This window comes from Choloepus didactylus, chromosome 4, assembly GCF_015220235.1.
Source record: "Choloepus didactylus isolate mChoDid1 chromosome 4, mChoDid1.pri, whole genome shotgun sequence".
In the NCBI taxonomy this organism is placed as follows: Eukaryota; Metazoa; Chordata; class Mammalia; order Pilosa; family Megalonychidae; genus Choloepus; species Choloepus didactylus.
Window position 1 is genome coordinate 60,691,083 of NC_051310.1, and position 24,893 is coordinate 60,715,975.

At 37.4% G+C, this 24,893-nt stretch overlaps 1 pseudogene; it reads left to right on the forward strand.

Moving 5' to 3' along the window:
- The first annotated feature begins 450 nt into the window (after positions 1-450).
- LOC119532645 lies at positions 451-18,307 on the forward strand (annotated as a pseudogene).
- Positions 18,308-24,893: the final 6,586 nt, after the last annotated feature.

Sequence of the window (24,893 nt, forward strand, 5' to 3'; positions counted from 1 at the left end):
GCAAATGACATGATCCTATATACAGAAAATCCTGAAAAGCCCATAACAAAGCTACTAGAACTAATAAATGACCTCAGCAAAGTAGCAGGGTATAAGATCAACACCCAAAAATCAGTGTTGTTTCTATTTACTCATAATGAACAATCTGAAGAGGAAATCAAGAAAAGAAATCCATTTCCAATAGCAACTAAAAGGACCAAATATCTTAGATTAAATCTAACCAAGGATGTATAGGATTTGTTCACCCAAAAGTACAAACACGTGCTAAAAGAAATAAAGAAGACCCAAATAAATAGAAGAACATTCCATGTTCATGGATTGGAAGAGTAAATAACGCTAATATGTCAATTCTATACAAAGTGATTTACAGATTCAAGGCAATCTCAATCAAAAACCAATCAACAGTTCTTAAGATGGCTGCTGGGCGGCCTGTTCCTAACTGAACCAAAGATGTGGAGTGGGCTACTACCTCCTGGCCTAAATGAAAGTGATGTTGAGTCAAACTGCAAAGATGAAGCCACAGTAGAGAGCTCTGGATTTAACTTACAGGAAGTTAAAGAAGATCAGGCCACCACTAGAAAATCAGAAATCTCAGAGTTCCCTACAAATAAACCAAAAACTGAAACAGAGGCAAATGTAAATGCATATGAAGAGTGTCCATCTGGAATTTCATTAAAAATGTGGAATAAATTTCAAGAATTGCATAAAAAACATTCTAAACAGAAAAACTCAGCCTCAAGATTCAGGAGGAAAAAAAGAAAACACTCCAGGAAAGATAAATTGAACAATGAAGAGGCATCTCATAGTGAACATTCACCAAATGAAATCCAGTGAAAGGAACTCACTCAGTATTTTGGAGTCAATGATAGGTTTGACCCCCTGTAAAAAAGAAAAAAAGTGAGAAGACAGATCTTGAAAAGAGCATAGACCAAGCTGTGGAAGAGCGGAATATTGAGAAAGCCAAGGAACTCAGCAACCAGCTAGCCTCAAGAACTTGGTGTAAAAATTGACAAAGCAGTCACCTGCCACAATTTTGAAAAAGCCAAGAAAGCTGCTGAAAATTCACAGGTTGTTCAGAAAAAGAAGAAACTTGCATGGGGGGTTGAAGCAAAGAAGAGATGGGAAACCAAAAGCAACATGAGATATATGCAACTTGCCAGAGCTCTTCAAGACGTTTCTAGACCTAGGTGCTAAATTTACTGAAAATACTTTCCTGCTTATGTCAAATGTCAGGAGATTGATAAAAGAAAAAAAAAAAGCATAAAATTTGGGAGTTGATTATCAAACATTTTCAGTCTTTTTCTAAGGAGTTGATCCCATTGACGTACATGAAATAGAGCATTCTGTTATTTATATAAGAAATCTAAGCATACATGCAAGAACAAATGATAGGTGCTTTATGATTGTATAACTTACAGTATAAAGTCAATTTTACTTTTTATCCATTTAGTATAGCATTACCAATGAACTTGTACTTTGTCTATACTTGGTTTGACTGCACTTATTCTAGAATTTTGTGCAGGAAAGTCTCAGTAGATACTGTTTTTACAAATAACTTTAATCACCTTAATTTATAAAATGATTGACCATTGGAGACAGTAGAGTTGATATTTCACTGTCATATGGTAAAAGCAATTGATTTATTTTCATGTAAATGCAGACAAAATATTTCAATAAAGAAAAGGACAGATTGTTGTTAAAAAAAAAAAAAAAAACAACAAGTTTATATGGAAGGGTAAGGGGTCCCAAACAGTCAAAGCCATCTTGAAAAAGAAAAACTAAAGGTACGCAACTTCCCAATCTTAAAAATTTTACAAAGCCACAGTAATCAAAACAGCATGGAACTGATACAAAAACAGACATATAGACCAAAAGTATCAAACTGAGAGCCCAAAAATAAATCCTCACATCTATGGCTGTTCCAGTTTGCTAGTGCTACTGTTACGCAAAATACCAGAAATGGATTTTATTAAAGAGGTTTATTTGGTTATAAATTTACAGTCCAAAGGCCATGAAAATGTCCAGATTAAGGCATCAACAAGAGTATACCTTCACGAAGAACAGCCAGTGGCATCCAGAAAACCTCTGTTAGCTGGGAAGTCACGTGGCTGGCATCTGCTGATACTTTGCTCTGGGGTTCTGGTTTCAAAGTGGCATTCTCCAAAAGGTCTCTGGGCTTGTCTCTCTTAGCTTCTCCAGAAAAAACTCTGGGCTAGCATCTCTTACCTAAGCATCTCCAAACATCCTTCTGTTCACATCTCCAAGCATCTCTAAACGTCAGCGTCAGCAAACGTCTGGGTCTTGGCTTAGCATATCCCAGAGCGTTTTCATTCTCTCTGCCCTCTGTGCAAGCTCCCTTTAAAGGACTCCAGTAAACTAAACAAGACCTACCCTGAATGGGTGAGGTCAAATCTTCATGGAAACATTCAATCAAGAGGTCACACCTTAATCAAAAAGATTAGTAGTACTGCCCCCACAAGAGTGCATTAAATAATATGGCTTTTTGTGGGGGACATAATATATATAAACTGGCACAATGGCCAACTGATTTTGACAGGGGTGCCAAGTCCACTCAATTGGAAAAGAATAGTCTCTTCAACAAATGGTGCTGGGAAAACTGGATGTCATATGTAAAAGAATAAAGGTGGACCCCTACCTCTCACCACATGCAAAAATCAAGTCAACATGGATCGAAGACCTAAATATAAGAGCCAGGACCATAAAACCTCTACAAGAAAACAAAGGAAAGCATCTTCAGGACTTTTTGTTAGGAAATGGTTTCTTAGACCTTACACCAAAAGCATGAGCAATAAAAGGAAAAAAATAAATAAATGGGACCTCATTAAAATTAAAAACTTTTGTGTCTCAAAGGACTTTATTATGAAAGTAAAATGACAACCTACAGAATGGGAGAAAATATTGGAAACCACATATCCAAAAAGGGTTTAATATCCAGAATATATAAAGAAATCCTACAACTCAACAACATAAAAACAAATAACCCAACTACAAATCGGGCAAATGACTTGAATAGACATTTCTCCAAAGAAGATACACAAATGGCCAAAAACACATGAAAGGTCCTCAACATCATTAGCCATTATAGAAATGCAAGTCAAAATCACAGTGAGATGCCATTTCACATCCACTAGAATGACTACTATTAAAAAAAAAAAAAAAAAAACAGAAAATTACAAGTGTTGGAGAGGATGTGGAGAAATAGGAACAATCTTTCATTGTTGGTGGAAATGTAAAATGATGCAGCCACTGTGGAAGAGAATTTGGTAGTTCCTCTGAAAGGTAAGTATCGAGTTACCATATGACCCAGCAATCCCACTTCTATTTATATACCCAAAAGAATTGAAAGAAGGGACTCAAACAGGTATGTGCACACCAATGTTCATAGCAGCATTATTCACAATTGCAAAAAGATAGAAGCAACCTAATTGTCTAATAACTGATAAACAGAATGTGGTATATACATACAATGGAATATTATTCATCCATGAAACGGAATAAAGTTCTGATACATATGACAGTCTGAAAGAACCTTGAAGACATCATATTGAGTGAAATAAGCAAGACACAAAAGACAAATATGGTATGATCTCACTGATATGAAGTAATTAGAATAAGAAAATTCGTAGAGTCAGAAACAAGAATATAGGTTACCAGTGGTTGGGGTGGAGGTAGGGAATGGGGAGTTAGTGCTCAGATTGAACAAATTTTCTATTTCGGGTGATGGATAATTTTGGTAGGGGGCAGTGATGTTGGTAGCACAACATTGTGAACATAATTAACAACACTAAATTATATATTTGAATATGGTAAAAAAAAAAAAGGGGGGGTGGATTTTAGGTTGTATATGTTTCTGGAATAAAAATTATAAAATTTATTAGCAGTACTAATAGTCATAAAGACCACTCCTAATGCACAGAGAATATGTATTTTGCACAGAGAATATGTATTTTGATTCTTAATAGCAGCATTTACTCATTAAAATTCAAGTTCAAAAGAAAGAAGCCTAAAATATATCTCTTTCACAGGGCTGGACACAGTTATCTGACTGATTAAATGATCAATCCTATCAACCCTGACCTTCAAGGAGCTGTTAAGATATGAGACAATATGTGTGGGGTTAGTATTGAATTCAAGCAACCCAGCCCTTTATGGCTTGTGACCAGAGACTTATAGGCCAAAGGAAGGCCAATAACAATTGCATACAAGATTTAGTGCTCCTGCCTTCATAAGGAAACTGAGAGCAGGATAGATGTCAACAGTAGTTATATCAGATACCTGCATCAGGCCTCATCTGTGTCTTGTGTAAGCCCTACTGTGGAAACCAGCACTGGTGTGGGCTCTGATGGACTTTAGCAAGTGCACTTTGACAGGGCCTCACCTTCTATATAGGCTGTAGCCTGATGCCTCCAGTCCAATAGCTTCCTTATTGATACAGGGAACTCACATATGCACAACCTGTAGGTGTGGAAGGCAAACATTTGACCAATGGAAGAAGGAAATTAGTGGGTAAATTCTTCGCCCTTGTTTGCATCCCTAATTTATATCATGGCTTTTCTAAAAACAATTCCACAAGATCAAGGCATCAATTAAATTTAATGTTAGAAAACTCTATTAGATTCCCTTATTTTAAATCTCCTGCCTTCCCTGCCTTGCTTTCTTTGTTCCTCATTATGACTTCCTGGGATTACACTTCTTAATTTAGTAGTAATATATAAAGCAGCCTCAGGCTCTGCTTTTTCGGGAAATTCAGGTTAAGACAGTAGAGTAGCTAAACCTAAAATCTACCTGCTCTATGCATAAAATACAGGTTTGAGAAGCCCAAACTTCTAATTTTCTCTGTATCAGAGAAAACTGATACAGAGTTTACAGTAGATATTTAATAAATATATTTAATATAATTTGGAGAAATGAGATGTCCTCCTTTTTTAAAATAACATAGGCTAAACTCTGGGTACCTGCAGGAAGGAGAAGTAGATTTTGGAGGCTATGGGGTGTGTTTCATTCCTCTTTTTATCTCTAGTACCTCCTTTATGCTGAATATATGGTAGATGCTCAAAAGACAGTGATGAGTGGAAGAAGGAGAGAATGTGACAGAGACATTTTGCAGTGGTGAAGAGATTACAGGGTTAGAGCATGATTTTAAAGTGGGGAGATAAGAGAAAGAGGGCAATGCTCTCTTAAATTCTGCCTGGACAGCTGTATGATCTTGAGCAAATCACATGACATTTCTGAATCTTTAGCACCTCATCTGAAAATGGACAGAATATTTTATCTACCTGAAGGCAACATGGTAGGCCAGATGCTCTGAAATACTCATTAATTTCTGAGGATGGGTAATTTTTATTCCTTCTCTGTAGAGTGAGAGCATTGAATGAAACACTCTTTAAAGGCTCTACTAGTTTTTGATATCCTGTGATTCAGGAGTTTTCTTTGCTTCTTACAGACGTGGGAGGGTCTGTGAAGGGGGCTGAGTGAGTGGGAAAAGCCCAGCCCAGGCTCTGTGGTGAATGTTATAGACAGTGCACAAAGGATGGTCAAGAGGAGTGTTGAATAACAGTTAGGACCCAGCTAAGGTGGTGTGAACCCAGCCAAGTCCAGTGAATGTCCCAAGATTGGGAGTGGGAAAAGTCAAGGACTGGAGAGAGCCAGACAAGGTAGATTAAATCAAGAAATCCATGGAGCCAAATCCTCAGTTCCAGCCTCTGGATAGGGATAAGTGAATCCAGAAGGAGGCTGGTGTTGGTATACATTGAAAGGAGAGGGATTGTTGTCTAGGAATTTGGCTCAAGGTTAGCCTGAAGAAGTAGAATTCAGAGAGTCAATTCAGAGGATACTTGAAATTTAAGGTCTTGGAGGTGAAAAGTTTTGATCATTGTGTGTACTGGGGAAATTTCACTTGAAATCAAGTCAAAAGATCTGAGTTCTAGACACATGATCAATTAACAAGCTGTATGACTTCAGAAAAATCATTTCACTTCTTGGTGTCCTATCAGTGGAACAAAGTGCATTCTAAGGTCCTTTTTGTCTTTCAGGTTCCAGTTAAGGAGTAGTAGAGGAATAGCTCATGGTCTGGTCATGCCAGGGAAATTCTATAAGGGTAAAGAGGCAGCTATCCATAGAGAATCTTGTATGTTACTCTGCTGTAAGGTGCACTGAATGCACTATTAGTATGTGCTGATGACAGAACCTCCAGAGAAAGGAGGCAGGTGGTGGAAGTGACAGAAATTCCCCAACACTAGAGGACATGCAAGAGACTATCCTTTCTACATCCTTCCTTCACCAGCTTATGGGATGTGATTTCCTGGGCCCTACCAGTATCCTTAAGTCATATCTGCACTCTCCTTTTTGTGCCCCACCCCCTGCTCACCCCAGCAACAGAGTGAGAACTGAGTGGATGGACCATCACCCAACTGCCCAACAGGACCGCCTCACACTATTGAAATGGGCCTCTGCCATGGACATCAGAGGGACCATGACCAGCTACTCCCTTAATGATGAGGGAGGTAAGGGGGAAGCTTGGGAGCAAGCAGGAAATCCAGCCTTGTCACGGTCTGGGCTACTCCTCCAGTATGACAGGGGGGACCTCAGGCCCAGGATCTTTCACCACATGCCTCCAAGCCACAGATATTCATATGTGAATGTTTCCTTCTCTAGACTCAGGGCATTTGGATATTTTGAAGTCTGTTCCATAACAACTTTATAGGTACATTTTTTTTCTTTAACAAAAAGGATGAAAGCTTTAAGATATTCTAAGGAGAAAGATTCTCTTCTTGGCCTTATATCAAATTCTTTTCTCTGGAGAAGGACCGCTCTTGAGGCAGAGTGGGGTGGGTTCAAAAAGATTGTAACTTGTCCTGGCTTTGGGCCCAACATTGTTCAAAAATTCTCAGAGGGGACTCAAAACACTTAGATTTCTGGCTTTAAAATTGTCTTTGTTTAGATTTTAAATTTGTTTGAATATTTCCCAAACAGAAACAATAAAAGGACTTGAATAGATATTTTTGCCATAAAACAAATCATTTTCTAACCTAGGCTGACAAGTTAACTCTAAAAATCAATTCACATCTTTCTTAAGCATTACTCAAAAGGAATGGACTATATAGGACCAAGCAGAGTTTTAAAATACTCCAGAAATGTTCCAGACTTTTAAACAATAATCATAATAACCACTACTATCTATCATTTGGTATCGCCAATTGCTAGGTCCTTTCTAAGAGTTTCACATACCTTATCTCATTAAAACTTTTCAACAGTCCTTTAAACTTTTACTATTATCCCCCTCTTATAGATGAGGAACCTGAGACTCAGATTCCTGAAGGAGCTTCCCTAGGGAACAACAATAAGTGGCAGACCTTGGATGCAAACCTAGACTTGTTTAACTTCAAAGCCTGGTTTCCTGTCAGTGGTGTGATAGTGGATAGTTAACAAATGGCTCTGGAGGGGAGAAGGAGGATCCCAGAATTGTAGCATTTGCCCATTTCTCACAGTGTAAATACCCCCACCATGACTGACTTCAAGCCCCCAACTTAACCTTACTGAACAAAGGGTTGGGAAAAAATGCCCCAAGTCAGCTCTCACTGGTATCAGCTGCCTCCACACACCACTCCTTAACCTATGGGTTGTATTATCATCAAATGCATTTTGGAGTCTGGAGCAAATTTGTTTCACTCACAGTTTGGTGGCAAGGACCACAGCCCTCTACTCTTTGTACCCCCATTCACATATTCCTATCGGGTGCCTATTTGGAACACTGCTACTGAGTACTCACTTAACCCACACCAGGCAGTTAAATAAAGCTTTGCACCTGTTTTCTCATTTGATTTGCCCTACAGTCATTTTAAGGAGGCTGCGATTGTTTCTCTTAACTCAGAGAGGTTAAATGATTTGCTGAAGATCACACAGCTCACAAAGTGAGTGAGCTATGGGTAGACTAAGGATAGACCTGAGTCTGTGAACCCTTTGTAGGATGGAGTTTTTGAGCGGAACTGGAAGGTACCTTCAGGAGGAAGGAAATTTGAAAATAATGTTCGATAAGATTGGAAATAAATTTTTATCTATATAACGCCAAAAATGTATTATATTTTCTGTATCTCAGGGAAAGGAAACATCATAATGAAAAGCTGTTATTTAATTTTCATAATCTGGATGTTCTGGGAGAAGCAACTGTGGTACAGTGGAAAGTACATGGAGAAATCGAAGGGTGTGGATATGAGTCTACCCTCAGCCAGTGGAAAGCCATGTGATCTTGGACATGTCACTTTGCTCCTAGCTTTGACTATCTCATCTCTAAAATGGTTGGACAGCTGACCAAAAGGAACTTGCTTTTGTTCAAAGTCATTGAGCTTTAAGGAAGACGTTAAGGTGATTTCATGGAGGAGGACTGCGGGAAGACAGCCGAGTAGGAAGCTCCAGGATTCAATTCTTCCACCAGAACAACTGTTAAACAGTCAGGAACTGTCTGAAACAACTATTTTGAAACTCCAGAGGCCTTTCAAACTCTGTGCAGCATGCAGGGAAGAGTGGGAGGAAGAGGCTGGTAAATTACAATAAAGATCAGTAAATTGCTCTCTCAGTGCACCGGTTACTGGCACCAAAACCTACCTCTCACTACAGACCGCTGTGGGGTCCAGCCCCTGGCTAGCTTCCTGGTGACAGGAAGAGACATAAAAATCCTCTTCCCCAAGACCAGGGGTGAGCATGGCTGATTGCTGATCAGGGCTTTGGATTAAAGCCTTCCAATCGCTGGGGGCCTGACTCTGAGGGCAGCCATTGTTCCAACCCATCCCGGACAAAGGTGTTGGCCGAGGACACTTAAAAATGCTAAACTTCCTCTGGACTGTGGGAGACAGTTAGTTGAAGGGCTGCATTTTCTGGGCAGGTCAAGAAAGCTCAGTTTTGGGGAGCTGGGGAAGAAATTGCTGGTGCCCTTCCTGTCCCCTCCCTAGGGCACTTTGGGACCACTCTGTGCCCCCTTTGTGAGTCCCTGGCCCTGTTTCATCTGGAAAAGACTGGCTTGGGAAACACTTCTATACTTCTCCAGCAAGCCCCCCCCCCCCCCCAGAATTTGCCCTCCAGGCAAAAGCAGCTTGAGACAATAAAAGGAGAATAAGTAACTACAGAGGCAGGCAGTCTGGGGCAAAGCCTTTCCAGCTCTGAAGACCTGGAACTGGGAGCTCTGACTCCTGGGAATTAGAGGGGGCATTCAAACTCCTGTAAACAGGAGAACTCGAAAACAACTAACAAACACAAGTCCAGGACAAGACAAAGACCCAAAAATGACAGGGAGGATGCTGAACACTTCCTTCACCTTGGGCCGAAGCTTAGGAAATCTCTGTGTTATCACCAGGTGGTTACAAAATCAGGAAACAGACACCTCAGGGAATAAATTACAGAGTTAACATTTTAAAATATTAAAATGTACAGTGTGCACCAAAGGAAGAGTACAAAATCCAGAAAACACCAATGAGGAAGACCAGAATATGGACATACTGAGCAGAGCCTTTTAAAAAGTTATCTTAAAAATGCTCAAGGAGATTGTGATGGTTAGGTTCATGTGTCAACTTGGCCAGGTGATGGTACCCAGGTGTCTGGTCAAGCAAGCACTGGCCTAACTGCAAGGACATTTGTGGCTGGCTAATAAACCAGAAGGCTGGTTTATTAAATCATCAGTCAACTGGCTGCAGCTGTGACTGATTACATCAATGAGGGGCATGTCTTCCACAATGAGAGAATTCAATCAGCTGGATTTAATCCAATCAGTTGAAGACTTTTAAGCGAGACAGATAGAGGACCATCACTTCTTCAGCTGACCAGTGAAGTGTTTCCTGAGGAGTTCATCGAACACCTTCATTAGAGTTGCCAGTTTGCTGCCTGAGGAGTTCATTGAAGTTGCCAGTTCACTGCCTGAGGAGTTCATTGAACATCTTCATTGGAGTTGCCAGTCTGCTGCCTGCCCTACGGAATTTGGACTCATGCATCCCCACAGTTGCATGAGACACTTTTATAAATCTTATACTCATAGATATCTCTTGTTGATTCTGTTTCCCTAGAGAACCCTAACTAATACAGAGATGAAGGAAAATACTGAGAAAGAACTAAAGGAAATTAGGAAAACAATCAACGAGCAATATGAGACTCTTAGTAAAGAGACAGAAATTTTAAAAAGGGAACCAAACAGAACTACTGGAGTTGAAGACTATAATAATTGAAATGAAAAATTCCTAGGAGGGTTTCAAGAGCAGATTGGAAATGGCAGAGGAAAGAATCAGTGAACTCTAAGACAAGACAATTGATATTTTGAGTCAGACTGAGGAATAGAAAGAAAAAAGAATTATAAAAAGTGAAAATAGACTAAGACATCTCTTGGATACCATAAAGCATGTACCAAATACATATTATGAGAGTCTCAGAAGGAGAAGAGAGAGAGAAAGGAGTAGAAGGAATATTCAAAGAAATAATGATAGTGAACTTCCCAAACTTAGCAAAAGTTGTGAATATGCACAATTCAAGAAGTCCAGGGAACACCAAACAGGAGAAACATGAAGAAAAACACACCCTGTAATGTACTGATCACATTACTGATTGCAAAAGAAAAGGAGAGAGTTCTGAAAGCTGCAAGAGAAAAGCAATGTGTTATGAACAAGGACGTTCCAATCAGAGTAAGTACCAATTTGTCATGAGAAACAATGGAGGCAAGAAGGCAGTAGATTGAAATACTTTAAGTGCTGAAAGAAAACAACTGCCGACCAAGAATTTTATATCTGGCAAGATTTTCTTTAAAAATGAGGTAGAGATTAAGACATTTCCAGATAAACAAAAGCTGAGGGAGTTCATCACAACTAGACCTGCCCTACAAGCAATGCTAAAGGGAGATCTTCAAACTGAAAGGAAAGGACACAGACAGTGGTTTAAAGCTGCATAAAAAATAAAGACCAGTGGTAAAGGTAACTATTTGGGTAATTATAAATGCCACTATTATTATATGTTATTGTTTGGTATATAACTCCACTTCTTCCTGCAGGTGCTAAAATGTAAATATATAAAAAGGAATGTTAAATTTATGGTTTGGGACATACAATGTACAAAGATGTAAGTGGTAACAACTACAGAAAAAAGGTAAGGGAACTAAGGGATGTAGGGAAAGTATATCTGCATGCTACAGAACTCAAGTTGGTATCAAACCAAATATGATTGTTACATATTTGGGATGTTAAATTTTAATGCTATTGTAGCCACAAGGAAAATATGTGAGCAACATATCCATATAGAAAAGAGAAGACATTTAATTTGTTACAACACAAAAAAATCAAATAAATATAAAAGTAGGCAGTAACAGAAGAATTGAGGGACAAAAGGTATAAGACTTACAAGGGCTAAACAGCAAAGTCGCAGAAGAAAGCCCTGCTATTATCAGTAGTGACTTTAAATGTAAATGGATGAAACTTTCCAGTCAAAAGTCAGAATGCTTAAAAAACCATGTCTCAACTATACACTGTCCGCAAGAGACTGACCTTAAATTCAAAGAGACAAGTATGCTGAAAGTGAAAGGATTGGGAAAAAATGTACCATGCAAGTAGTAACCAAAAGAGAGCTGGGGTAGCTACATTAAAATCAGATAAAATAGACTTTAAGTCAAAAACAGTTACAAGGGGCAAAGAGGGTCATTGTATACCAAAAAAGGGGTCAATTCAACAAGAATATGTAACAATTATAAATACATGTGCACCTAACAGCAGATCCCCAGAACACATGAAGCAAATATTAACATATTTGAAGGGAGAAATTGACCGTTCTATGTTAATAGTGGGAGACTTTAATACACCACTTTAAATAATGGATAGAACATCTTGTTAGAAGATCAATAAGGAAATACAAGTCTTGAATGATACTCTAAATAAGTACAAATGATACTCTGTGTATGTCTGGACCTAGGAGACATATATAGAACACTTCACACAACAATAATAGAGTAAACATTCTTCTCAATTGCAAATGGACCATTCTCTAGGACAGATCATATGTAAAGTCACAAAACTAGTCTCAATAAATTCAAAAATATTGAAATAATACAACATATCTTCTCCATCCACAGTGGTCTGGAGCTAGAAATTAATAACACAGGGAGAAATGGAAAATTCACAAATATATAGAAATTAAACAACACACTCTGAAACAAACAATGGGGTAAAGAGGAAATCACAAGCATAATTAGGAAATATCTTGAGGCAAAAGAAAATGAAAATACAACATACCAAAGGCAAAGGCAGTGTTGAGAGGGAAATTTATAGATCTACATGCCTACATTAAAAAGAAGAAAGACTTCAAATCAGAGACCTAACTTCAAAACGAGAACTAGGAAACAAATAGCAAATTAAATTCAAGTTAGCAGAAGGAAGGAAATAAAGATCAGAGTGGGGATATATGACATAGAGAATTTTTAAAAATAGAATCAATGAAACCAAAGGTTGGCTCTTCAAAAAGATAAAAAAAATTTGAGAAACTTTTAGCTAGATGGACAAAGAAAAAGAGAGGATACAAACAACAAAAATCAGAAATGAAAAGGGGGACATTACTATCAACCCCATTGAAATAAAAAGGATTATAAGACAATACTATGAACTATATACCTATAAATTAGATAACAAAGATGAAACAAACAAATTCTTGGAAACACATAAACACCTACACTGACTCAAGAAGAAATAGTACATCTCAACAAACCAATTACTAGTAAAGAGATTGAATTAGTAATCAAAGACCTCCTAACAACAGCAACAAAAAAAGCCCAGGACAAGATGGCTTCACAGAAGTCTTCTTTTTCCAGAAGACTTAGCTCCAATTTTGCTCAAATACTTCCAAAAAATTGAAGGGGAGGAAACACTCCCTAATTCATTCTATGAGGCCAACATCACACTCATGTCAAAGCCAGATAAAGATACCACAAGAAAATTGCAGACTAATATCTCTTATGAATAAAGATGCAAAAAAATCTCAACAAAACACTAGCAAACCAAATCTAATAGCACATTAAAAGAATTATTCACCATGATCAAGTGGGATTTATCCCTGGTGTGCAGGGTTGGTTCAACATGAGAAAATCAATTAACGTTAATACACCACAATATCAGAATGAAGGAAAGAAAAATACATGATCATATCAATTGACGCAGAAAGGCATGTAACAAAATCCAGAAACCCTTCTTGATAAAAATACTTAGGACCCAAGGAATAGAAGGAACTTTCCTCAACATGATAAAGGGTATACGTGAAATCCCTACAGCTAACATCCTATTTAAAAGTGACAGACTGAAAACTTTCCCTCCTATGATCTGGAACAGGAAACGGGGTCCACTGTCACCAATGTTATTCAACATTGCACTGGAAGTTCTCATCAGAGCTATTAGGCAAGAAAAAGAAATAAAAGGCATTCAAATTGGAAAGGAAGAAGTAAATCTTTTCCTATCTGCAGATGGCATGATTCTATATACAGAAAATCTTGAAAAAATTTACAACAGAGCTCCTAGAGCTAATAAATGAACTCAGCAAAGTGGTGGAGTACAAGATTAACACCCCCAAAGCAGTAGTGTCCCTATATACAAGCAATGAACAATCAGAAGAAGAAAGCAAGGGAAAAAAATCCGTTTACAATAGCAACTAAAAGAATCAAATATCTAGGAATAAATCCTAACACAGGATGTAAAGTACTTGTACACAGAAAACTACAAAACATTGCCAAAAGAAATCAAAGAAGAAACTAAATAAATGGAATGACAATCGGTGTTCATAGACTGGAAGGCCAAATATTAAGATGTCAGTCATACCCAAAGTGATTTGTAGATTTAATGCAATACCAATCAAAATTCCAACCACTTTCTTTGCAGAAATGGCAAAGCCAATCATCAAATTTTTATGGAAGAGTAAGGGGCCTTAAATAGCCAAAGACATCTTGAAAAAGAAGAATGAAGTTGGAGGGCTCACACTTACAGATTTTTTAATTTACTACAAAGCCACAGTAATCAAAACAGCATGGTACTGGTACAAGGAAAGACATAAAGACCTATGGAATCAAACTGAGAGTTCAGATATAAACCCTCACATTTATGTCTAATTGATTTTTGACAAGGGTGCCGAGTCCACTCAATTGGGAAAGAATAGTCTCTTCAACAAATGGTGCTGGGAAAACTGGATCTCCATTTGCAAAATAAAAGGGGCCCCCTACCTCACACCTACCTCAAAAAAATCAAGTCAAAATGGAGCAAAGACCTAAATATAAGAGCCAGAATTATCAAACTCCTGGAAGAAAATGTAAGGAAGCATATTTAAGACCTTGTGTTAGGCAATAGTTTCAAAGCACAAGGAACAACAACAAAAATAGATAAATGGGATTTCATCAAAATTAAAAACTTTTGTGCTTCAAAGGACTTCAACATGAAAGTAAAATGACATTCTACACAATGGAGAAAATATTTTGAAACCACTTATCTGATAGAGGTTTAATATTCAGAATATATAAAGAAATCCTTCAACTCAACAACAAAAAGACAAACAAAGCAATTAAGAAATGGATAAAAATGTGAACAGACATCTCTCCAAAGAAAATATACAAATTGCCAGAAAGCACATGAAAAGATGCTCAACCTCATTACCCATCAGGAAAATGCAAATCAAAACCACAATGTGGTATCATTTCATACTCATTAATATGGCTGCTGTTAAAAAAAAAATGGAAAATTGGAGAGGATATGGAGAAATAGAGCACTCATTTATTTCCAGTGGCAAAGTAAAATGATGCAGCTGCTGTGGAAGACACTTGGTCAGTTCTGCAGAAAGTTGAGTATAGAATTACCATATGACCTGGCAATTCCACTGCTAGGTATATTTCCAAGAGAATTGAAAGCAGGGACTTGAACAGATATTTGCACACTAATGTTCATAGTAGCATTATTCACAATTGCCAAAAGATGGAAACAACCCAAATGTCCGTCAACTGATGAATGGATAAACACAATGTGGTATACGCACACAATGGAGAATTATTCAGCCTTAAAAAGGAATGAAGTTCTGATACATGTGACAACCTGGATGAACCCTGAAGACATTATGTTGAGTGAAATAAGCCAGACACAAAAGAATAAATACTCTACCATCTCACTGATATGAAGTAATTAGAATAAGCAAATTCATACAGTCAGAATCTAAAATATAGGTTGCCAGGGGCAGGGTGGGATTAGGGAATGGGAAGGATTTAAAATATACAGGGTTCCTATTTGAAATGATGGAAATGTTTGGTAATGGACATTGGTGATGGTAACATATTGTGAACATTATTAACAGCACTGAAATATATATTTTTAATGTGGTTAAAGGGGGAAATGTTAGGTTGTATTCATGGTAACAGAATAAAAATTTTTAAAAAATACATGGACTGCACCACACAGTGAACCCTAAGTTATAGTTAATATGGTACAATTATGAAAATGTGCATTCATAAATTGTAACAAAGTTTCCACACCAGTGCAAGGTGTTAATATTATGGGAACCCAGCATTTTATGCGTGATTGCTCTGTAAACCCACGTCTCTAAAATAGAAAAAAAATGTTAAGTATTGAGGATGAGCTCAATTTACTATGTAATTTTGGGTTTGATGATAAAAATAATGATACATAAATGTATAAATGTTTTCATTTTCAGGGGCTTTAAAAATATGTCTAAAATTAGTGTTTTTTCATGGGAACTTATGGATGAATATATGGATCTCCAGTCTTCTCCAAGAGAACTTGGCTCAGTTATTTTATTCTGTTTCTTAGACTTTTGGGTTCTTGCTGGTTTTACTATTAGGATTAACCACCTGAATCCTGCTGTACTAAACTATTGTCTAGGTCCCTTCTTAAGGCCTGTCACCCTAATCTCTCATTGTATGGAAATGGTAGGCACATCTAGCCTCAGATTTATGAAACTTTTCTCACACACTGGTACACGCAAATCACAAGAAATATTAGGTTAAGACTTGATGTTTAGGGCCTTAAATCCCCTACATTCTCCCTTGACCAGAAGGAATGTTGAGAAAGAAAAGTACGGTTCAGTTTCCTCATGGACGTGATAAAGTCTGAGACTTGCAAAAGAGCTTAAGTAGTACAACTTGTGTAAGAAGAATTCTTTGGGTGCAGTTAGTATAAACAAAGGGTCCTTGGCAAGAACAGAGAACAAGCAGCTGCAAGGGATTGCTTAGAAAACCAAAAGATTAAATACTCTTAAGAGAGGAGAGAGGGAGAGAGAGGAAATACTCACTGAAGTCTCCTTTTTCTTTCCTACTCTTGCATAGCCTTCTAGGATTAAAAATGCCTGTCTAGGGCTAAAAAGGCCAAAAGAATCTCCTACTTAATAATGACTGTATTGTCAGCATTTTCTCTTTATCTCATCAAATTTAAGCAAGCTTAGGGGTCTAAGGTTAAGTCACTAGAAATAAATAATTTACATTCTCTTGCCATCATGTCTTTTCTCTATGTGATCATTTAAAAGAGAGTACCTTTCACTGTGTGATCATTAAATTGATAGTACTTTAACCCCCATATGAATATTATGAGAGCTAAAAGAGTCATTGATGAATAAAACAATTGCCTTTAAATGAAATAACTGAAAGCTTGTTATGAAAATTTCTGGGGGGCAATAATACAGTATATTAAATTTTTTGGAAGTCTTGCTAGTTCTCATGATACTGTTGCTACCCATATGCCAAGTTTTCTTAAGATATAAACATGACATTAACTGGACCTCGTTTCATATTTCTATGTAATTTAACTGATAACATCTTTTTAAAGTATTCCTTTGCTACAATGTAATTTTCAGTTCAAAGCTGGGTAATATGCAATGTATAATTTCATCAGGAAGTTTGTACAACTTCAGAATTTTACTGGAATATACCAGAAATAAAATTGCTACTATGTTGAAACATGGAATCATCAAAATGTGACTTTTTGACCTAAAAACAGCAAATTCTGTTCTATTAGAAAATACAATAGACAATTGAATACAGCATACAACTGAATACCATCAAGTCATTAGAAAAAGTGGAGATATATCTATATTTACTGATATGGAAGGCTCTCCAAGATCACTGTCAAGTGATAAAAGCAAGTTCTGAAACAGTATGTATAAAATGTCACTGTTTTTGCAAAAACTATATATATATACTTGTATAAATAATGTTTATATTAACATATATATGGAAAATCTGGAGGAATATACACTATACTGTTAACAGTAGCTATCACTAGAAAGTAAAATTATTAAAGGAAACTTTTGTATTCTATGTAACATATTTCTGTAACATTTTAGTTTTTTAACAAGCATGTATCTACCACACTTGAAATCAGATAAATGCTATTTAAAAATCTATATACACAGATGGCAAATAAGTACATGAAAAGATGCCCAACATCAGTAATAGTTAGAGATATGTAAATTAAAGCCATGATGAGATCCACTACATGTCTTTCATAATGGCTATAGTAAAAAATAGTGGCATCACCAAATTGCAGGATGTGGAGAAACTGTACCACTCACACATTGCTGGTGAGAATGTAAAATGGTTCAGCTGCTCTGCAGAACAGTTTGGAAGTTTCTTAAAAAGTTAAACATAATTTTCATATGATCCAGCAATTCCACTCCTAGGTATTTACCCAAGAGATAGGAAAACTTATTTTCACACAAAAATCTATAAATGAATAAATGAATGTTTCTAGCTTTATTTTTTTATTTTTATTTTTTATTTTTTTGGCTGTCAAATGATCTTTTGTGGAAGTATTTTCCTTTGCAGTTCTTAACCAGCTGGGCATTCCACTGCTCCACTGCACCACTGTTGATGTCATCTATGATGTCATAGGGTGGTGGGCAGCCATACATTGCCGCCCACAGACTGGGCAGTTCCCAGAATCCGTTTAACGGTTCCAGAGAGTTCTCTGGCTGAAGATCAGTGCTGCATCTGTTGGGCAATGTTGCCAGTTTCATCAAAAGTGATACGTCACAGTGCTTCATGGTTTTCTGCTTCTTTTCCTGTCTCTGGGTGATTCCTTAAGGGCTTCAATGATCAGGGCAGAGGCACAAAGTACCACCTCAATCTGGGCTTGTCTGTTCTGAGTGGTCAGTTTCACCATAATCTTGGACCCTTCTAGTCGCCGGTTGCCTTGGTGATGACAGCACAGCCTATGAGGCGACAGCTTTAGAGCTCAATGTGGAAAAGGCAAGCGCGGCAAAGAGGGATGCTGCATCCCGCAGCCAGCCCAGGTAACATCTAGAGCACGCACCCACTTTGATCTTGTTGGGGTGGAACTCAGGTGGCAAGGCAAGGCGGCTGGTGCTGGGTGAACCCAGATATGGAACTACTGAAGGAAGTTGCAACCTGGTCTCCTTTGAGCCAAAAAGGAACTGTTTTATTCTTATTCACCAACATCTGGAAACAGCTCTAGGTCCTTCAACTAGTGAGTGGATAAACAAACTATGGTGCATCCATAAAATGGAATACTACTCAGCAACAAAAAGGAACAAACTACTGATACACTCAGCAACATGGATGAATCTCAAGTGCATTATTATGAGTGAAAGAAGCCAGACTTCAAAGGCTGTATGATTCCATTTATATGACATTCTAGAAAAGGCAGTGATAGGGTTGGAGAAAAGATCAGGAGTGGCCAGGGATTGGGGTAGGATGAGGAAAGTGGAAGCACTAGGGAATGTTTTAGGGTAATGGAGCATTTCTGTGTCTTGATGTGGTGGTGATTATACAACTCTCGGCCTCTAAGCTTTTGTCCAAACTCATAGAACTATGCACCAAAAAAAGTGAATTTTACTGTATGTAAATTTTTTTAAAAACTTTAAAAAGAAACATGCTATTTCTAAAAGATCTAGTTAATGTTTTTCCCCAAATACTTGCCTTTATTCTAATTAATTTTTTTTTTCCATCTCTCCATGAGTTTTGAGGCATGCTGTAAAATGTCTGGGTAGAGTTCAGAGACACTGGTTTTAAACTGACAAAGGTGGTTGCCAAGTGTAACTTAACTGCAATATTATTGCTACTTGAGGAAAGATTGAGAGTTCAAAGTGTTAGCTTGGAAACTCTCTATAAATGCAAATTATATGAAGTGTAGGTCAACACTCAGTTATTCATGGGTGGACTATACAGATTGTGGATGATACACAAGAGGTTTAACTCCAAACAGTTCCTTCTTCACGCTTTAGGGTAGCTTTTCCCTTCCTATCAAGTAGTCAACAATCAAGTTCATGTTTATCTTAAATTATTTTTGCTACTTTTCCCTTATATTAAAACTATGAAGAAATTTGACTGAAAATGAAACAGTTATTAATGATTTTATTCCCCTTGAAATTCACCCAAGATATATATGCAAAATACTCTAAAGCATCCTTAACTTGAAGCACTCCCTCATTTTGGGTCTTAATTCAATAACACTTAGAAGGCACTTGACAGCCAGAGTGAGATTCTCTCTCTTCTAACAACTTTCTGACATCTGCTTGGCCTCCAAAATGTAAAATATAACACTTAGATGGGCAGCTTGAAAACAATCTCTTTAGCAGTTAGCATAGTGTTTGGCAAAATAGAAGTACTGTTTTCAATTATATATTTCCTTTGTCTTACGGAGGGACAATGCAAATAATAATAATAATATAAATAATAAATAAGTAAACAATTAAACAAGAGAAAGGAGGAGAAAGAGAAAAACAAAACACCACCACAACAAAATCTGCTGAGCCTGAGGCTGGGAGGCTGAGCTTTTCTTGGTCATGTCCATTTTCCAACTCAGCCCAGAAATGAGACCTAGTCTATTCACATGGCTAATTAATGATTCAGACCTGACAAATTTGGATTTGTAAATAGAAGAGTCTGAGTCAGATTGTTCTGTGTAAATAAGTCTTTAAAGTGGCACCCGTAAGTACTGGTTACGATGCTCCAGATGTTTTTAATGAAGTGACCACTTCATGTAATGCATACACAAGAGAATAAACTGAAGGATGTGTCCTCATCCAGATGTGTTTCTATTCTTTTATTTCCTTCTTTTAATAGACTACCTTCCTCTCCTGCCAGAAGCTAGCTTTCTGCTTATTTGAGTCTATCCATTATTCTATTTACCGTCGCTACCAAATGCTTCAAGCAGGGGCTAAAATGAGGTCTTTCTTAACTCAAACGATCAAAATAATGCTCCCACAGATAAGTCAACAAGAGTTATTAAGCCCTTCCTATATACTTTGTCTTTGGTGAGATAATAGCCAGACAATTCAGAAAAGAATGTATCACAAGTGCTTTGAATGGATCTGAGAGAGGGTGCTTTTGTTCACATCTCATCTCTTTTTATCCCAGGCATGATGTGGGACAGAAAGGAGTGGAGATTTGACTCAGTGATGGCTAGCCTGGGAACCTGGAGGCCTGGTTCTGTTCTGACTGCTGCTATGATGCTTGAACAAGTGACTGAGATCTGACTCAGAATTTTGTCACACTAAAATGAGGATGTTAGATTGCAGGATTTCTCAGGCCCCATCTAGTTCTAAAATACTATACCTCTGTGAAATAAGGGGAAAATGTATGAAATCCAATTAAATCAAATTTGTAATGAAGCTCAAGAATACATAAGCTCAGCATTTTCCCTGCATAATTAACTCACCTGTTTCCCAGTACACTGGTTATTCAAGATGCAGAGTAAAATTTAAAGATGTGGCAAGAAGAAGTAAATGACACTATCAAAGGACAGCTTAGAAAGATGGAGACATTTCTAAAATTCTAGGGCATATGGTATAATGATTTTTCTCTAAGGTTTCTGAGTCAACCTGCATAGTATTATCCTCCTAAAAGACTTGCTATTAGGATTAAATGAAATAATGCATGCATGCCTGGATCATGAAACACTTGATAAATGTTAACTATTATTACTATTATCATTATTATTTACAGTGTACGGTGAATGATGCACTCCAGAACTACATATAGCAATGGATGGCAGTAAGTAAAAGGGACAGCTCTGGTAGGAGGAGTAAAGGCAGCACACTTGGCATCCTACATCCAGGGATTTAGTTCAGGATAACAAAGAGATAAAGAATGTGTGCACATGAGGAAAAAATTCAAGTGCAAATGGCATTAGGCATTGCCACTTATTAGCTGGGTGACTTTGGTGATGTCACCCAACTTCGATGAGCCTCAGTCTCCCCATGAGGATACTAATGCTTGTCTCTCAAAGATACTGGATTGAGTTATGTGAAATAATGCACGTAACATCCTGCATCGTAAACCACAAACTCCTCTTCAAATGTAAGGATAGTTATGCTCATTAGGCTAGCAAGATTAAGTACTAACACCTATGACAGAAATCTTTCTAAAATAAGAAATCTGTTTCTCTGCCATCCTGAAATACTTTGCATTTTTGCAATGGCTCAAGGACGACTTCACAAATATTTGTTACTGACAATTAAAGTGTTCTTTTCTGTAGTGCTTTACCATTTTAACCTGCTGTCACATATGCATAAGCTCCTTTCATTCCCACAACTTGAGAGGTACATGAGGTTGTCTGTCCCCACTCTGACCCTGTCCTTATTTCTAATGGGTGTCTTCCTTCACTGATGCCATGTTCTGGCCTCTGCTCCAGCATCTCTTCATTCATGCCACATAGTTATTTTGGAAATAGATGTAAGGATAATACTAAGCACTCATCTTCAAAGCTAGGTTGAAGAGAGACTTTGAGCAAGGAAGGGGCGTGAGGTAAGTTAAATCATATGTCCCAGAAGAGACATAGTCTATATATGAATCTGCATTCCTGTGGGTGTGAACATATTTATAAACAGGACCTTTGGAAGATGTTTTTTTTAAGTTAAGGTTTGGCCCAACTGAATAAGGGTGGGCCTTAATCCCTATTACTGAGAGCGTTATAAAGAGAACCCAGAAGTCACAGAAGCCAGAAAGGAGAGGACATTTCCATGTAACAGGAGGCAGAGATACAACACAAGGAACCCAAGGATTGCTGGCAGCCAGCATAGAACACTACAGACTCCAAGAGAAAGAAAGCTTTGCCGATATCTTGATGTAGGACTTCTAGCCTCAAAACCATGAAAAAATGAATTCCTGTTATTAAGCCAATGAATTCCTGTTATTAAGCCCCCCATTTTGTAGTATTTGTCATAGCAGCCTGGCAAATTAAGACAGGACATATTTAGGTATTTTTGAAAGCTTGATTAACAGCAGTTGAACTCTGATAGACTGGAACATATGGACTAAAGCAGAGACATTAGAATTAGATGGACTGGTGAATGTTATTTAATGTCAGAAAAACTGTTAAGGGCCTACCCCTGAATGATGACAGTGAGAATGGGAAGGAGGCAAGAGACTGCAGGAAGTAAATCTCCAGAATTTTACTTATTCATGAAAACCTACCATGTGCCAGGTACTATACTAGGGGATGAGAATATAGCAGTGGATAAATAATTTATCTCTGTGAATTTATGGTCTGTAGCACTTGTCAAGTAATTGGATGCCAATGGGAGGGAAAGTGGGAAGTTAAATAGAAGTGACTGGGGTTTCCAGGTTGGGTGCCTGGGAAAGTGGTGGTAGAATTAGCAGCAATGGAAGGTGCAATGAGCACTGGGTTGGTGTGAAAGATTGCACATTCAGTGTTCAGCATAATGACTGAAGAATTGATATCTAATTAAAATACTTTTCTAAAATTAAATGAGGTCTGGATTTAACTTTTGGGTTCGTGGCTGGCACAAAGTGATCCATTTGGAGTCATATAATCTCTCAATGTCTAATTAAAGAGATACTCAGAGTTGACTGGAACCACCTACTTATTCCTGGTTCCAAATTTTAAGAGGCATATGCTTGTAAATCTTATATCAGCAAATTCATTAAAATAACACACAATATCTTTGACTATATTTTTATAAAAAGTTACTGAAATATATATCAAGTTACTTTTCTCATAAAGTCCTATGAAAGTTGAAAGCATAAAATTAAATTGTCAAGGTATTTTTTTGGTAACATAATCTAAGTACATTATTTTCTGATAACCTAATTTAAACAGGGATGGAATATAGAAAACTGATATGTCCCTTAGGATGCATCTCAAATATCAGGTATATCCAGAAAACTATTGCCAAGGACTGGATTTTATTCAATTCCAGCATTTGATGTGTACATTCTACTGCTAGGGAATCTATCCATTTCAACAGAAGCAAAGACTGTGGAAAGAACTTAATTTTGGAGACTTCCCATTTCTGTCTTCTCTTCATTTGTTTGTTGAGGTTGGTTTTGTTATTTCTCATGTGTAAGCTCTGAGGATTTCTGGATCATTTTGAAGTACACAATCATTTTGGATGGCTTATGGACCAGGTTCCTGTCACTATACTTTTTCAAATATTTAATATATATTTTTATATCGTATATTTAGTATATTTGTATATTATTGAATACATATGAATGAATGATAATGATAAATGAAACATAACTATTTTTATGTTTGATGCAGCCCTTGGGGCCACTCAGATCTTAGCTCAGTTACTACTAGTTATTGTAGCCTGAGCAAGTTACTTCAGTTCTCAGAATCTCGTTTTCCTTATCTTGTAGGGTTGTTGTAAGGATTGCAAATAATATATTATAATGTCCATTGCATAAGTGCTCATTAAATTTTAGATATTACTATCTCCAAATCTAGATTGCAAACTCCTTAAGGATAAGGATCATGTTTTCTCTACAAAGTTTATTTATAGTTTCCTAAGTATGCATGACATGGTATTCAATAAAGACAATATAATTATGATTTTATAAATGATAGGGAATATTAGAACTAATTACTTTCATCAGCCTGGAAGAATTAGAGGTACTGTTTATGACTATGTTACCAAGCAAAGTGACTAGTCTACCAGAGGATCAGACCCACAGTCTTGGGAGGTTAAAAACTTGGGTCCTAGAGTCAGATTGTCTGGATCTGAATTCTGGTTTCAACCCTCACTGTCTGGGACCTTGATCAAGTGACTTAATCCCTCTCAGCTCAGTTTCTTTATCTGTAAATTGGGCATGTTACTTGGATTAATGAAATAATGCATATACAGCCCTTAGCCAGAGCCTGATACATTTTAAGTGTTCAATTGAGGCTTGCTATTATTATTATTGGCTACATTAGCATTGTTCTGATTCATGCACCAACTTCTAGAGGAAATGACAGTGGCCAGCAGGTCACATGAAACAGAAATGAGGTGATTCAATTTGGTAAGAAGCACAGCATGCCTAGGAAAGAAGCACAGATGAAGCCAAGGACAACAGGCTCTGGAAACACAGCCACAGTCACAACCCAGTGGAGACTGTACATACTGAGGTCATTCTTGGGCAGTCACTCAATTTATTAGAAGTCGACCAGCCCTTATTTACTCAACATTGTGTTGGGTAGCTGTCGGAGTCTTAAAGGAAATGGAAGGAACTTACAGTCTGGGTGGGGAAAGAAGTCTTTGTGAAGAAGATGGATTCAGATGTTATATAATTAAGTGCTGAATTGTATAGGTCATGCTATGCCTGTAGTAGAAGTTATGGGAAGAGAGAGAGCAATATTGGCCTTTCCACACCATTCCTTCTAGAGGAAAATAATGCCATTAACAATAACATCTTTAAATATAGTTAGCAGTGGAAGTATCTTGTCTACCACCATAAAAACCACACCTTTTAATCCCTATTTTTCCAGCAACAATCCAGACTGTAACAAATATGTGAAGAATCAGGGAATGAATTATTCAGGAAAAAGTTCAGCAGTTATGAAAGATTTCTTTACAGCATTTTTTCCCAATTCAAATCAATAAGAGTATGGTGGTTTGAAACTGAATGTACCCTAGAA